The 13,701-nt window shown below is 38.4% G+C and overlaps 1 protein-coding gene and 1 long non-coding RNA gene across 8 annotated transcripts in view; both read left to right on the top strand.

The window, feature by feature from the left end:
* The window catches only part of LOC106096754 (coxsackievirus and adenovirus receptor), a 68,277-nt gene that overhangs the window by 48,178 nt on the left and 6,398 nt on the right, over positions 1 to 13,701 (top strand). For 2 of the 6 annotated variants that reach the window (XR_003218856.1, XR_003218857.1), the window contains exon 1: positions 12,661 to 12,813. The exons of 3 other annotated variants lie outside the window; for them this stretch is intronic. The gene's annotated coding sequence lies outside the window, so the exon portion shown is untranslated. Of the gene's footprint in view, positions 1 to 12,659; positions 12,814 to 13,701 lie in introns of those variants that run through there. One more of the 6 variants, XR_001223120.3, reaches the window with a different exon arrangement.
* LOC109201268 (uncharacterized) lies at positions 1,548 to 10,959 on the top strand. 2 transcript variants are annotated; one of them, XR_002061298.2, is made up of 5 exons: positions 1,548 to 1,604; positions 1,691 to 1,861; positions 6,555 to 6,626; positions 7,981 to 8,067; positions 10,217 to 10,959. It is a non-coding gene; the product is annotated as an uncharacterized LOC109201268 (long non-coding RNA). The 2 variants fall into 2 exon arrangements; XR_002061297.2 differs by having other exon boundaries at positions 6,526 to 6,626.

Genomic DNA, 13,701 nt, shown 5'->3' with positions numbered 1-13,701 from the left:
AGATCATCAAATTAAATATTTGACAAAAATAACACAATTACGGTGCCGAATGTCTGAGGCACCTCATCGCGTTAAAATTAACATGTTTGTAGTTTATAACTTGGTTTTTTAAAGAATTTAGTCCCTCACCTCTGTGTTTGAACCAATAGAAAAGCTGGTGCTCAGAGGAAGAGGGCGGGCTTTACTTGGTGTCAGTGAGAGAAATGAAAAAAAGCTCAAATGAGTGAGAAGGACGATGAAGGAAACATCTGTGCTGTGTCTGCTCTGTAAGTAGAATCTCTGTGTTTGTTTGAATTCTTGTACTTTGACTGTCTGCTCTCCTGATAACTGATGATGGAGGAGAAGACATGAAAAACAAATCAGGCTGAATTCAAGTTCAAAACACCACGAGGACCAACTGCAGGTCTGAACTGACTCTTTATCTTTGCTCAGGAGTCGAGGAAACACAGCAGGCAGTGAAAAGATCAAATCATTCACTCATTATATCAACACAGCTGCACAGTGGACACATGACTTTACTGTGTCATTTAAATTCACTGAATATTTTGTATATAAGAGGGGGTCATAACACCCACAGTATAGTCAGTGCACATAAAACTATTATATAAATAATAATATAAATAATTATTACTCTTAAAATAATGTCGCTCATTTTCAGAGCTGCTTTTTAAATGTGCATGCCAAACTAGAGGTAGAGGAAACTGAATATTCATTAGATTTTCCAATAGTTGCTGTTCAGCAACTGTGGTGTGTTAGAGGCATCATAGAGGTCCAGTTGGTAGTGCTGGCTGTTGGGGTTGTTCTTTATGTTCACCTCAAATCAACCTGAGTGTCATTTCTCTTTAGTTCTGATCTCACTGCTGAGCTGCACAACAAGCCAAGGTCAGTAACCTTCTTCTGTCACAGTTTAAACCTGATATAAACTGATGAAATAAATGATGAAGAACAAACACACTTTTCATCATCCTGTCAAGTCTAACAGATCATCAGTTTTTCATTTTAACCCTCACAGCTCGTCTGACTGTGAGTCCCAGCAGCTCTCAGATCTTTAAAGGAGACTTTGTGTCTCTGAGCTGTGAGGAGGACGACAGCTCTGCTGGATGGACTCTGAGGAGAAACACAAGCAAACAACAGAGGACTCAGTGTGGAAGAGATGGGTGGGGGAGAATAGCTGGTTCTTCCTGTAACATCAGCATAACAGCACCTCATGACAGTGGAGTTTACTGGTGTGAGTCCAGAGAGGGTCCCATCAGTAACATGGTTAACCTGACAGTCACTGGTAAGCTGAGTGTGTGGAGTTAGTGTTGATGAAGCTGTGTGTAAATGGATGAAATGCTGTAGTTTGTCTCTGTGTTGAGGTGGATCAGTGATCCTGCAGAGTCCTGTCCTCCCTGTGATGGAGGGAGATGACGTCACTCTGCTCTGTAAAACAAAGACCACTCCCTCCAACCTCCCAGCTGCTTTCTATAAAGATGGCTCCCTCATCAGGAAGCAGCCTACAGGTCACATGACCATCCAGCATGTTTCCAGGTCTGATGAAGGCCTCTACAAGTGTGACATCAGCGGTCATGGAGAGTCTCCATCCAGCTGGGTCACTGTCACAGGTGACACACTCACCTGTCTGTGTTTCTGCAGCTTTCAACATTCACAATGTGACGACAACTTAATGACTGTGTTTGCTTTATTTTAGACAAACACACCACCACACCTCCACCTACATCCACACCTCCACCTACATCCACACCTCCTCCTGGTTCCTATCTTCTTCCTGCATTGGCATGTGTTGGATCAGTGTGTGTTGTGGTTCTACTGGTGTTACTGGTTCTGCTGCGGAGACGATGTGTTCACAGGAAACCTGAAGGTGAGACTTTGACACCTGGATTTGTGTGGTTTGGTTTTAGGGAACGATCTAGGCAGTTATTAAATTTGTTTTGTATTTACACTTCAAGTCTCTGCAAGTAACTTTGTTTCACATTACAAATTTAGATTTTCTTTCACCGTTTATTTTGATTAAAGGTTCAAATAGAGAATTTCTATTGAATTAGTTTGCTGTTAAATTTGGATCATTTGAAAGAGGTAAAGCTGCAGGAGATGACATCCTAGAAGACATCATATACAGCGATGTTAAGATGTCACAACAGACAAACAAACAAAGCAGAGGTAATATTGTGTTTTATATTTTTGTTTGGATGAACTGATTAAACTTTATTTTTATAAAATTAAAATACTAATATGCAAACTAAATAAAAAAAAGTAGAATACAACTCAAAAGTGGAACACAAGCTTCTTGCATCAACAGCAGCCATATTAAAGGTCAGATAACTGCATTAAAAAGCTCCAACTGCATAAATATGGTTCAGATTTCTTGTTGAATGACTAATTAGCTGAGGTGAAGCACGGGAGACATCTAACAGCTCTAGGTCTAATAATGCAGACTAAAATAATAACATTATACCTTGTATAGATGTCATGAAAGGTTAAATCAAAAGAAACAAAAGTTTAAATAGTTTTTGTCACAGGCTGTGAATATGTTTATTTCTATTGTAAAGCTGCACATTTTAACACAAGAGTCTGTGGAGACTGACTTACTTTTGCAGCCAGTCTCAAGTGGACATTTGATGAATTACAGTCTTGGCATTTCTGCTTAATTCTTCTGGAATTGAGGGTGTGATATCATGTAATTTGACTCCACTTTAGTATAGTTGATGGGTCTGTCTAGCACAACCGCTCGCTGGAACGAGACAATTCTACTACACAGCAAAGCAAGACACAAGTAGGCAAAGTTCTTTATGTTGCTCGTGCACGAGGGAGAGAACTGGACGAGCGCCGTTCCTTCGCCTGACCTCAGTTGCTCTCGTCTGCTTCCTCGTAACACTGCTCTTATATTGAGGTTACATGAATACGCATAGGTTCAGATATACATGTGGACAAAGAATACATTGTCTGTGTGTCGTGTATGTATGTATGTATTAGGGGTGTAACGATACACAAAATTCACGGTTCAGTTCGGTTCGATACTTTGGTGTCACGGTTCGATATTTTTTCGATACAAAATTTTTTTTGTCTTTTTAATTTGTAATTTATTAAAATTATAAATATATATTTTAACTCAAAAGTACAGTTTTTAAATGTAATGTTGCTGAAACAACAAAATAATTAAAAAATAAAATAAATCTATCTGATCGAGAAATCACTCATCTTTGGAAAAGAGAGTTTATTACAGAGAAATGTCTCTTTCTAAAATAAAAGCTATACTATACGCTTCTTCTGGGCTATATTCTCAGCAGCATATTAAACATATCAGGTCCCCATAAGGAGAATCATGTGCTAACAGCTGTCTAAATGACTCGGGTAAAGTTTGTAGCATGCGTGCTTGTTGTTTTTGTCTGCTTCCACTTGTCTTTGCACTAGGATGATGTCGGCGTAAATGTGCAGTCATATTCATTGTGTTCCCACTAGTGCTGTCAGCATTAATCTCGTTAAAATGACATTAACGCCATAACGCCGCAAATCTCTATTAACGGGTTACCGCGGATTGCGCCGTGCGTGGGGCTGGACGGCATCAACACGTTAACAAGCAAACTGCGCTAACGCACTAGTTCCCACCAATTGAGCATTGCGTGGCACATCCGACATACTGTTTTACTTTTGTCCATGACGCGCTTACCATCAGGGTCATACTTCACATGAAAACCAAAATAGTTCCAAAGGCCAGATCTGAATGAGGGTGGGGGAGGTTCAATTTCGGGTAGCGTTGAGGCAGTTGCCATGTTGCAACGAGCCTAGCTTCTGTCTTGCTAACTTGCGCTGCGCTCAGTGGATCTGCACTCGACAGTGCAGCCTAGGCAGAGTAGTCGAACGTAGATCCACTGAGCACTCAACACAGACAGCATCGTCAGAAGAAAAGTTGATAAAATAAATAAAAAATCTTGTATTGTTCGATACATATGCATACCGAACCGAAAGCACTGTATCGAACGGTTCAATATCGATACGAGTATTGTTGCACCCCTGGTATGTATGTATGTATGTGTGTGTGTGGTTTCAAGATGTGACCCCGTGAAGACTCCCCTAAACCTGCTGGTCTGGAAGTCCAGCAGTTCATCTGAACAAAAGGCACTTATACTAAAACAGATGTACGTGTGTTTGCTATACCATATATCAGTAAGAGAAGATACAACCTCTCTCATGACCCTAGGAGGTGTGTGTGCATGCCAGAGTGCTCTGGAAGGCACACAGAGGGCGTTTATCAATATGCGTACTTGTGCGTACTTGCGTTCTCGTGTACTCGTGATACGTCATCAGTCGGAGACCAAGTACTGTTCCAATTCGAAGTATGCATCACGCCGAGAACGCGAAAAAGTCCCGGATGTGTTCTCGATCCGCCCATTTTATCGAGCATGCATCGGTGTAGACTTGGGACAGCTATGTATCCCAGAATGCATTTCGTCCAAAACTCAACAGCGGACTCCCGGCACATCGTTTTCAACCCCCCCCCGCTCGCGGACTTCTCACTACTCAGGTTAAAGAAACCCCAGCAGCTGTCTATAGTATTGAGTGTCCACTAGAATAGAAATAAAAGCGTTCTAACATCTCACCTGCTTGTTTTTATTAAGGTATGTACACGTATGTACATGTACACTATTTTTATTAATAGAGGTTTCACTACTGAGGTTAAAACTGATATATAAGTCACGTAGATCACTTCTAAATGTTAATGTTTGGTTTATTTCAGTGTTTTATTTGTTCCTGAGTAAACCAGTTTGGCTGTGATTAAAGTTAAGCTTCATAACATGTTACTCACAGTTACATTAGGAGGGGACGGCTGTGACATCATCACGTACGCAGGTGTTCCGACTGTACAAATCACGAGTCCGTGCTCGCGTACTTGAGAATTGAGAAATGGCCGACGAGTCCGTGCTCGCGTTCTCGGCAGGTACGTACTCCCGTGCGTTCTCGGCAGGTACGTACTCACCGAGAACGCGAGTACGTACTCGCGTACTTGGGCATTGATAAACGGCCAGAGTCTCCACAGACTACTACGGATCAAACCTCCATTATTATGTAATCGATTATAAAACTCTAAGCATATATGAGTAAATATTTCTAAGCATAAATGACAATCAATATAAACCTAACAATAGTATATATAAAATAGACCTATTGTGAAGTCCTGAAATGGAGATGTAGTACATGCACTAAATTTATGTCTCTCTGTATTCATATAGAAAGCAACTTCAAAATACCTTCCGTAGAACGTAACACGTATCTGCAGAGTGGTTCAACTTGCTTGTGTTAGAGTGTAGTGAACAAGGACTCAAAATGCAAACACAGAGAGTCAAGTGGAGTTGAGCAACAGGCGAGCCCTTTATTGAACTGATGAGTTGGCAAAACACAAATGGGAAAGTCAAAAGAACAAGGTAATTAAAACTCTTTGTGTCTAGGAGACACTAGGAGATGTAGAACAGAAACACAAACAGGGACAGAAACAGTACAGAAGTAACAGAATGACAATAACAGTGTGATATGCAACAAGCGGGAAGAGAGCAATATAAATAGAAGGAAGGAAAATCAGGACACAGAGGAAACACCTGGGAACAAAACGAGACACAGGTGAATAGAATCTAACTGATGGGGAAGAAAAGCTGAACACGGCACACATGAGACTAAAGATTAGCAAATTAAACTGGAAACTGTGAACAGCTGGAATCCATGAATACTTGAGACCCCCTCTAAATTCTCTTATACTACCTATTTTAATACTTTAAACACCTTCTTATCATGCTTAGGCTCTTTGGCAGAAGCCTTAAAAGGGCAAGGCGTTAAGGAGGCATCTAACTGCATGATTAAAAAAGATACACAAAGATTAGAAATGAGACAGGTACACATGAATGCAGTGAAACACTCAAACAGCAGGGGTCTATGTGATGAACTGCAGAGATACAGGCTTAGGGGGTACAGCCAATCAAGGGCAATAAATAACATGAAAATAATTATTAAATTATATAAGGGATGAGAACTTTATGACGCATGTGAGAGGTGGTCAGAAGTGTAAAAATGTGTGCTATTGTGAACAAGAAACAAATATTATATTTTTTAAACTTTTTTATTTTTATCTGATTTTTTTTATTGGACAAAGAAAAGTTTGTTGTTGTGTATTGACTGTCTTTCTGTGTGGTGGATTGTGTACTTGTGGTCTGTGGTTAACTGAAGCTAACAGCTCTGCAGTCCAGCATCCTGTATGAGATAAAAAAAAAAAAAAAGTTGAACAAAAAGGTGTCACGTCACCTTAGATGGTGTGATATTTAGGTGTTGAATTTAAAAACAGAACAAGAAATTATTAATAACTGGATGAAGTTAAATTACTTAAATTGTTAATATTTTTAGTTTTTATGGCCTCACATGATGACCACATACAGCCATTCTATCGATGAGCAGTGAGGTTGTAAACGTATTAATTAATTTTTGTTGCTTGAAAGTTTTTTTCTGCCTGCACTGATATCCTGTGTGTGTTTTACTGTGTAGAGACTGATCCAACTAATGTGTCTACTCAGCAGTGAGAACTGAAGACGTCAGTTATGGACAAATCATCATCAACGACAAGAAAAACAGATCAAAGCCGAGAGGTAAGCTGCTCTTTGTCTCCATCATGATTCTCTTCTTGGACAGAAGTTGAGGCTTTAAGTTAAGCTGTAGGCTAACATGAAAAGGCTAATGCAGTAATGGCCAGTAGCTCTAATAAATAAACAAACAAACAAAAAAAATCATGGAAGGTTAAAAATGTGTGAACTAGCATGAAAGCAATCCTGTTGGACTTGGAGGTCTATAAGTTTAAACATGATAAAAATGAATTAGCCATCCAACTAAGAATATGAATTAACAGTTACTTCATAGAATTTAAAGCATCCTGTGATGACAAACTAAAATGTGAACAATGTATTTTCGGTATTCACACCTTCCACACCCTGATGAATGGGGAATAAGAATATATGTACACTGCAGAAGAACACTTCATTCACATGGAAAAGTTCAATTTTCCATTGCCAGGATTCATTCATGAACAGGAAAGCTAGTTTTCACATGTAAACAAGTCATTCAGTATTTGTGTCTTGTGCACCTCTTATGTTATTCTTGTCAGAAACACTTTGAAATGTTGTGTTTTTATTGATGTGCTGGTGTGACAAAAGTAAAGAAACAGAGTTGATACAATGCAGCTAATAAAAAACTTGACTAAAGCACCCAACCTATCTCTATCCAAAGTCAAGACCAGGAAGAAGCACTGACATGGCTCTCTGCAGCTTTCACTTGATATATATCGATGCCATATGATTATATAAGACTGTTTTCTTAGTGCCGCATTTGGTTTTAACTTAATGGCGTTCACGCAGGTCCACCTTAAATGGATCAGATGTGAGGTTGGTTGTAACTTTTGGCCGTGCCATAACTCAACATGTGAGCAAAATGCCCAGATGTGTCTGCTGTCTTGCTTAGGCACAAACACAAGTTGTTAGCAGGGTGAAAATGTTGTTGGAATTAAATTAATAAAATGTCTGAAGAAAGAAACTGAAGAGACCAAATGTCCTTTAATGCAATGAAACAAGTTCTGCATGTTTAACCACAGCAGTTATTTCCTGTTGTTGATTCTAGCGTAATGCTGAAGGGTCTTCTCACCACTGTGTGTTCTGGTTTGTCCATGTGAGTGTTGATGCTGTGAGAACTTGTTTGTTTGGTGCTCTGTGGTGAAGTGTGTCAGACTGCACTGATACGAAGGTGTAATCTCTGTGGTTGTGCACCTTCGTCTTTACTCAAACACCTACAAGTTCAATGCAATTAATTCTTGTTTCTCAGCAGAGGTGTAAAGAAGAAAAAAACTGTGAAAACCTGCTGCTAGTTGTAGAAGATCTAACTTAATCTCTTCATAATTAAAATAAAAAAATAATGTTGGAATTAAAGTATAATTTGTGTGTGTTTTTCCTTCAGAGCGTGATCCAGCTGTAATCTACTCAGCAGTGAGAACTGAAGAAATCAGTTATGGACAAATAGCTGTTACACCAAAGAGGAAAAGAGGTACAGCTGCTCTTCATGTTCAACTTTGGACAGAGACAAGTGTTTCTGGCCTGCATGCTAAGCTAAGCTAACCACATCATTTCTCAAGCTTAGGACATCAAACACTTTTATCATCAAAATGTAATATTGATTTAAAGTATAAAAAAGAACGTACATAAAGTCAAACTTTATTGTCATCTCTGCTTTACACTGTACAGTATATAGAGAGACGAGACAACGAGGTTCCTGTTACATTCAGTGCAAAAGAACAACAACAAAAGATACAGCTAGAGCAAGAAAATAAATAAGTATAAAGACTGGGGTAAGGGGAGTTTATACACTTAGAGGTGAAGGGTCAATAACATTCTAAATATTTATTTCATTCTCTGTTAAATTTGTAATTTTGCTTATTTTCAAAGAAATGTTTTTATGTTTTAATTTTAATGGAGAAAGACAGAATATTAACCAAATAAATAAATAAAAGACACATTAATTAAAGTTATAAATTGATATCATTGAGGGAATAAGTATTAGACCCCAATTAAAACTTGATTTAGTACTAAAGGGGTGGCCAACTCCAGGCCTCTAGGGCCGGTGTCCTGCAGGTTTTAGATATCATTACCAGGCCTCTGGAGAACTTCAAGAAATGTTGAGGAGGTAATTCAGCCGGGCAGCACGGTGGTTAGCACTGTTGCCGCACAGCAAGAGTTCAATTCTACCATCAGGCCGGGGTCTTTCTGTGTGGAGTTTGCATGTTCTCCCCGTGTTTGCGTGGGTTCTCCCGGGGTACTCCGGCTTCCTCCCAAGACATGCAGTTGTGGGGATAGGTTAATTGATCTATCTAAATTGCCCATAGGTGTGAATCTGATCCACCATCTTTTCTCATGATCATATTTACCCCATGAAGCAAGACTGTGCATGGACCTCCAAACAGAGGCAGATTGATGTTCCTTATATTTAACTTTGAGTTTTGCAAAGCTTCTCTGAAAATAAGCAGAAGTGTTTTATGTTAAATATGGAGATTGTGTATATATTATCCTGTCCTGTAGAGTGGAAGCAGACAGTTTCCCATTCAGTTGTGGCATAAATTATAGCCAAACAAACCAATAACAATGGTTCTCAATCCATATGCTTCCTTCAGAGCATTGGCTGTAGCAAGCCCCATGCACTATGCAATACTACCTACTGCATTTCCACATTATGACAATTTAACACACACTAACTGGCTGCAATAAATCTGCTGATGCTGCTGTGTGTGCATGTTCTTTTAAATCTATCTGCAGCTTTTGACTCAGTAGAAGCTTTTTTTGGTCACCATAGATACTGTCTATCATCTGCAGCTCACAGTACCTGTGGTGTACCACAAAGTTCAATTTTAAAAGAGTTTTTTTTTTTTTCTGTTTACAATTTACTGGGTCAAAATTTACACACCCACGCCTCAGTTCACTGCTACACAACCACTGTGCACTACTGCTCACCTTTACTCTCTGAAACCTCACTGCTCTCTCACCCAGTGACCATGTCACATAGACACACAGAGAGAGAGTACTGCTTATTTGCCAGCAGAGGAAAACATTCTTACTAATTAGTAAAATATTTTCCGTAAATGTTTTGCTAGACTCATGAACATGTCCATTTTCTTAGCTGCTTATTTAGTTTTGTCACGTGGGGATCTTCTCCCAGTTGTCAGTTGAAGAGGTGAGGTATACCTTTGAAAGATATCGCCTGTCACAGGCTGTTTTTTCTGAGTATGAAATGTGGCTAAATCTTGCAGCAAAATCACACGACAGCAACTAAATATGTATCCAGCAAACAAATCCTAGTTTATGAAATCTCCACCCAGTAATGAACAGAATCAATATTATACAGTTCCTGGTTTTATGTTTTTTTCTGTGAGAGCCTAGAAAACAGCAAAATATTTGACTTTTAGTGTCGCTGAATATAGTTGATGCAAATGTTTCAGCTCTGTGGGTTCCAGGTTTGACATTTTGCATATTTTAAGATGCAGCTACAGCGTGGGCGATACAGAAGCTCTGTAAGTTGTGTCTGAGCTGGTTCCCAGTAAAGCCTGAACTGTGTGGTGCAGAGAGGTGGAGATTAAAGCCTTGATTGAACTACAAAGCTTGTAATCATGTCTCCTGTTGTTTGAACTGTGTGTGTTTGTGTTCAGACTTTAAACCAGAGCCAGACGACATCTACTCTTTACTGAAGTAGTCCACCAGTCCAACCACTGACATCCAGCTGCTGGTCTCTAACTGGTCCCTCAGCACCTCAGACCAGGGGACATCCACATGTTCAAAATATTTTTTTAACATATTTTATTTGTTTTTCTCACTTATTTAGACTCATATTATTAAAATAAAAATGCTGTGGCAAGTCTTCTGACTGACACGCGCAAGCGAAAGCACATATCCCCTATACTTGCCTCGCTACACTGGCTGCCAGTAAGTTTTTGAATTGATTTTAAGATCTTGACACTTGTTTTTAAAACATTGCATGGACTAGCCCCTATATATCTTTCTGATCTTCTAAATTGGTATACTCCAGTGAGGTCTGTGGACCAAATGCTTCTAGCTGTCCCCAGGTCCAGGTTAAAACACAGAGGAGATCGGGCTTTTGCTGTGGCTGCTCCAAAACTGAAACTGCCTTTACATATCAGGACCTCTCCAACACTGGATACTTTTAAAACTCATCTAAAGACCCAATTTTACTCCTTGGCTTTTAAGTCGGTTTTAGTCTGTCATTATTTCATTCTTATTATTTTCTTATCCTTCATTTTACTTTCCTTTTAAATTTTATCTGATTATTCTTTTGTACAGTTGTTGTTTTTAAAAGTGCTGTATAAATAAAATTGATTTGAAAAATAAATGAATTAAAAACACATATCTTACTGACTTTTCCTGCCATGGTTATGCCAGATTAATACAGTTTTGTTTTCATTTCTTTTCCTCATGTGGTTCTGTTGGTTTCACTTCACTTTGACTTCTTCCGGTTTGGTGGTGGCTAACTGAAACATGCCTAATACTGCAGAAAACAAAGAATCAGCATCAAACCACAACAGAAGCAAAATTCAGTGAATATAAATGGCATGCTTTTGTGCTGAGTGTGTGTAGGGTGAGCTCACCTAGAATTAGACCAGCAAAATTCATGTAAAATTCTTATATTTTATGTATTATCCTTTCATTCAATGCGTCAAATCCAGTAGTTCGAAATGAAAACAGAGAGCTGAGTGTCAGTGTCTGATAAACTACAAACACATGAACATATGACAGATTTATATCTTGTGAACCAGCACAGAGTCCCACCTTTTGAGTTAAACTGCTTTCAAGCTTGAAGCAGCAATGTTACACATGTCAAATCTGCTTCCACCTACTGGTAAAACTGGGTGTTGCAGCCCAGCAGCTGCTTTATAAATGACACCAGTTTAACTTCTAAAAATAAACATCAAACCAACACGGGGTAGAATTTAGGGTGCATTTTACTCACATTTTGTCTTCAGAAAATAGAAGTTAGAAGACGTTCATTTGAGTGTGACAAAGGGACATCATGGCTTGGAGGGTTTTTTTTTTCACTGTTCTTAGAAACAGCCAGTTTCCCCGATTACCTCCACACTAAACATGATCAATTTTTTTTTTATAACAACTCTGGTTTTATGTGGCCTATCAATGCAATTTACAATCTAAGCAATATATTCAGTTTTAGAATTTATATTCAATGTTAACTGTAGCTAGACTCAAAGTGCTAGCTTATTTTAATAATCATCATTGTAATATGCAAAAGGTGCTCTTGGGGAGGTAAAAAGAGATTATTTAAGGTGGCCCATATTTAAAGTCAAACATCTGTTTTTCTCTCCACACCACACAGTTAAAAAATAAATAAATGCAATGAGTTTTTCCAACATATTAATGTAATTAATATGTTGTAATTATGTGCAGCTGATACAAAACCAGCTGACTAATGGTATACACAGTGTATATCAGCTATGTATATAACAGAAAGCACACGGGCCATTTTGGAGATGTGTGTGCTTTTCGCCAGCAGGTTTGAAAAGTCATTTAAGATGAGCTGTAGCATATTTTTAAAAGCTGCTCAACATCACTAAAACAAATTGAATAATTTGTCATAATATCAGTCAGCTGTGTGGTGTTACAGTGTGGTCTCTCAGCTTTCAATTGTTATTTAAATTGTGTTTTGTGTTTCAGTGTCAAGATTTGTCCCCTACTTGAGAATCCACTGAAATTCCCCAGTTTCACCTCATAGTGCCAGTAGCATTTCACTATGCCTGTGTCTTTAATGATAGCATCTTAGAAACAACATGTGTTTGAGAAGTTTAAATCTCAACACCAACCTGAATAAAAGATCTGTGTGAATGATATTTGCTGTTAAATGGTTATTGGTGTGTTCATGTATGATTACGAACAGCCATGAACCTCTACCATCCAGTAGGGGGTGCTGCAACACCCTCACATTCACTTCTTTCTACACTCTTCACTACAAGTGTGTGAAAATCCACTGAATCCCACAAACATTCTGCTTTATTGTTTACTGACTGTTTAGTGACCGCAAACATGATATGATAGCTCACTTCCAGCCCAAAGAAGGGAAGTGAACATGTAATAGTTCCTCTTATTCAATCCAACAGGAACATCTCTGTCTGCTGCTGATTCATCATGTGTGTCTTTCACATCACGTCTCTGTCTCTGATTGGATCTTAGTGGACGAATACAAAGGGAGAGAAGTAAACATTCACATTCAAAGACGCTCGAGGTATGAAATCTATTTCTTTGTTTTTTTCTAAAAAAACAATGGACTTAAATACGAAGGTAGTTTCTAATGAATTTTCTGTCCATTAGTAAATCATTTATTTTCCATATTTAGTTTGTACAGAACATGATATTTATATATTTGTTAAAATATAAATTAATGAAAGCATTAAAGCATATAAACTTTACTTGAGTAAATGTACTTAGTTACCTGTGAGACTGAGTTTTTATTGCTTTTCATTTAACACAAGCTGGTAAGCAGTGTATGGTTCATCTCAGTGGTACATTAAATAATGATAATACATAAACCATGTTTAGGAGCAAATAATTGAATAAAGTTTTATAATAAGATGTTTCAAACTGTTTGGATTGATAAGACAGGCTGAGCTGACCACAGCTATGTTAGCTCTAATAAGAAGCTTTGACATGAAATCACTTCACAGTCACACATTTCATGAACACCAAACAAGGAGACAAAAGTCAGGTTTGTTTTTAGTGTTGATAAATGTACTTTACTGTACACACCACAGGTCATGTCATTGATTCACAGGGTCAGTCTGTAACAACTATAAACACACTACTCAACCAGTTTGACCAGGATGCTGACACACACACACACACACACACACACACACACGCACAAACACACACGCACACACACACACACATACACACACACACACACCTCTTTTCACAAACACAGATCTGCTGATGATCCAGTGATTAATTAAATCATTAAATAAATGATTTTTAAACCATTTCAGCACTTCATGAGGGAAGTGAGACACTCTTTATGAGAGTCACATCTGCACAACCACAAATGGGATTTTACATAACTTTTAAAACGTTTCTGAGCAAACTGATCATATTTTCAGTATTTGGAAACAGACAA

Source organism: Oreochromis niloticus, linkage group LG3 (assembly GCF_001858045.2).
Source record: "Oreochromis niloticus isolate F11D_XX linkage group LG3, O_niloticus_UMD_NMBU, whole genome shotgun sequence".
Lineage (NCBI taxonomy): Eukaryota > Metazoa > Chordata > Actinopteri > Cichliformes > Cichlidae > Oreochromis > Oreochromis niloticus.
The sequence above is the reverse complement of the archived record's forward strand: the minus strand, read 5'-3'. Positions and strand labels throughout refer to the sequence as shown.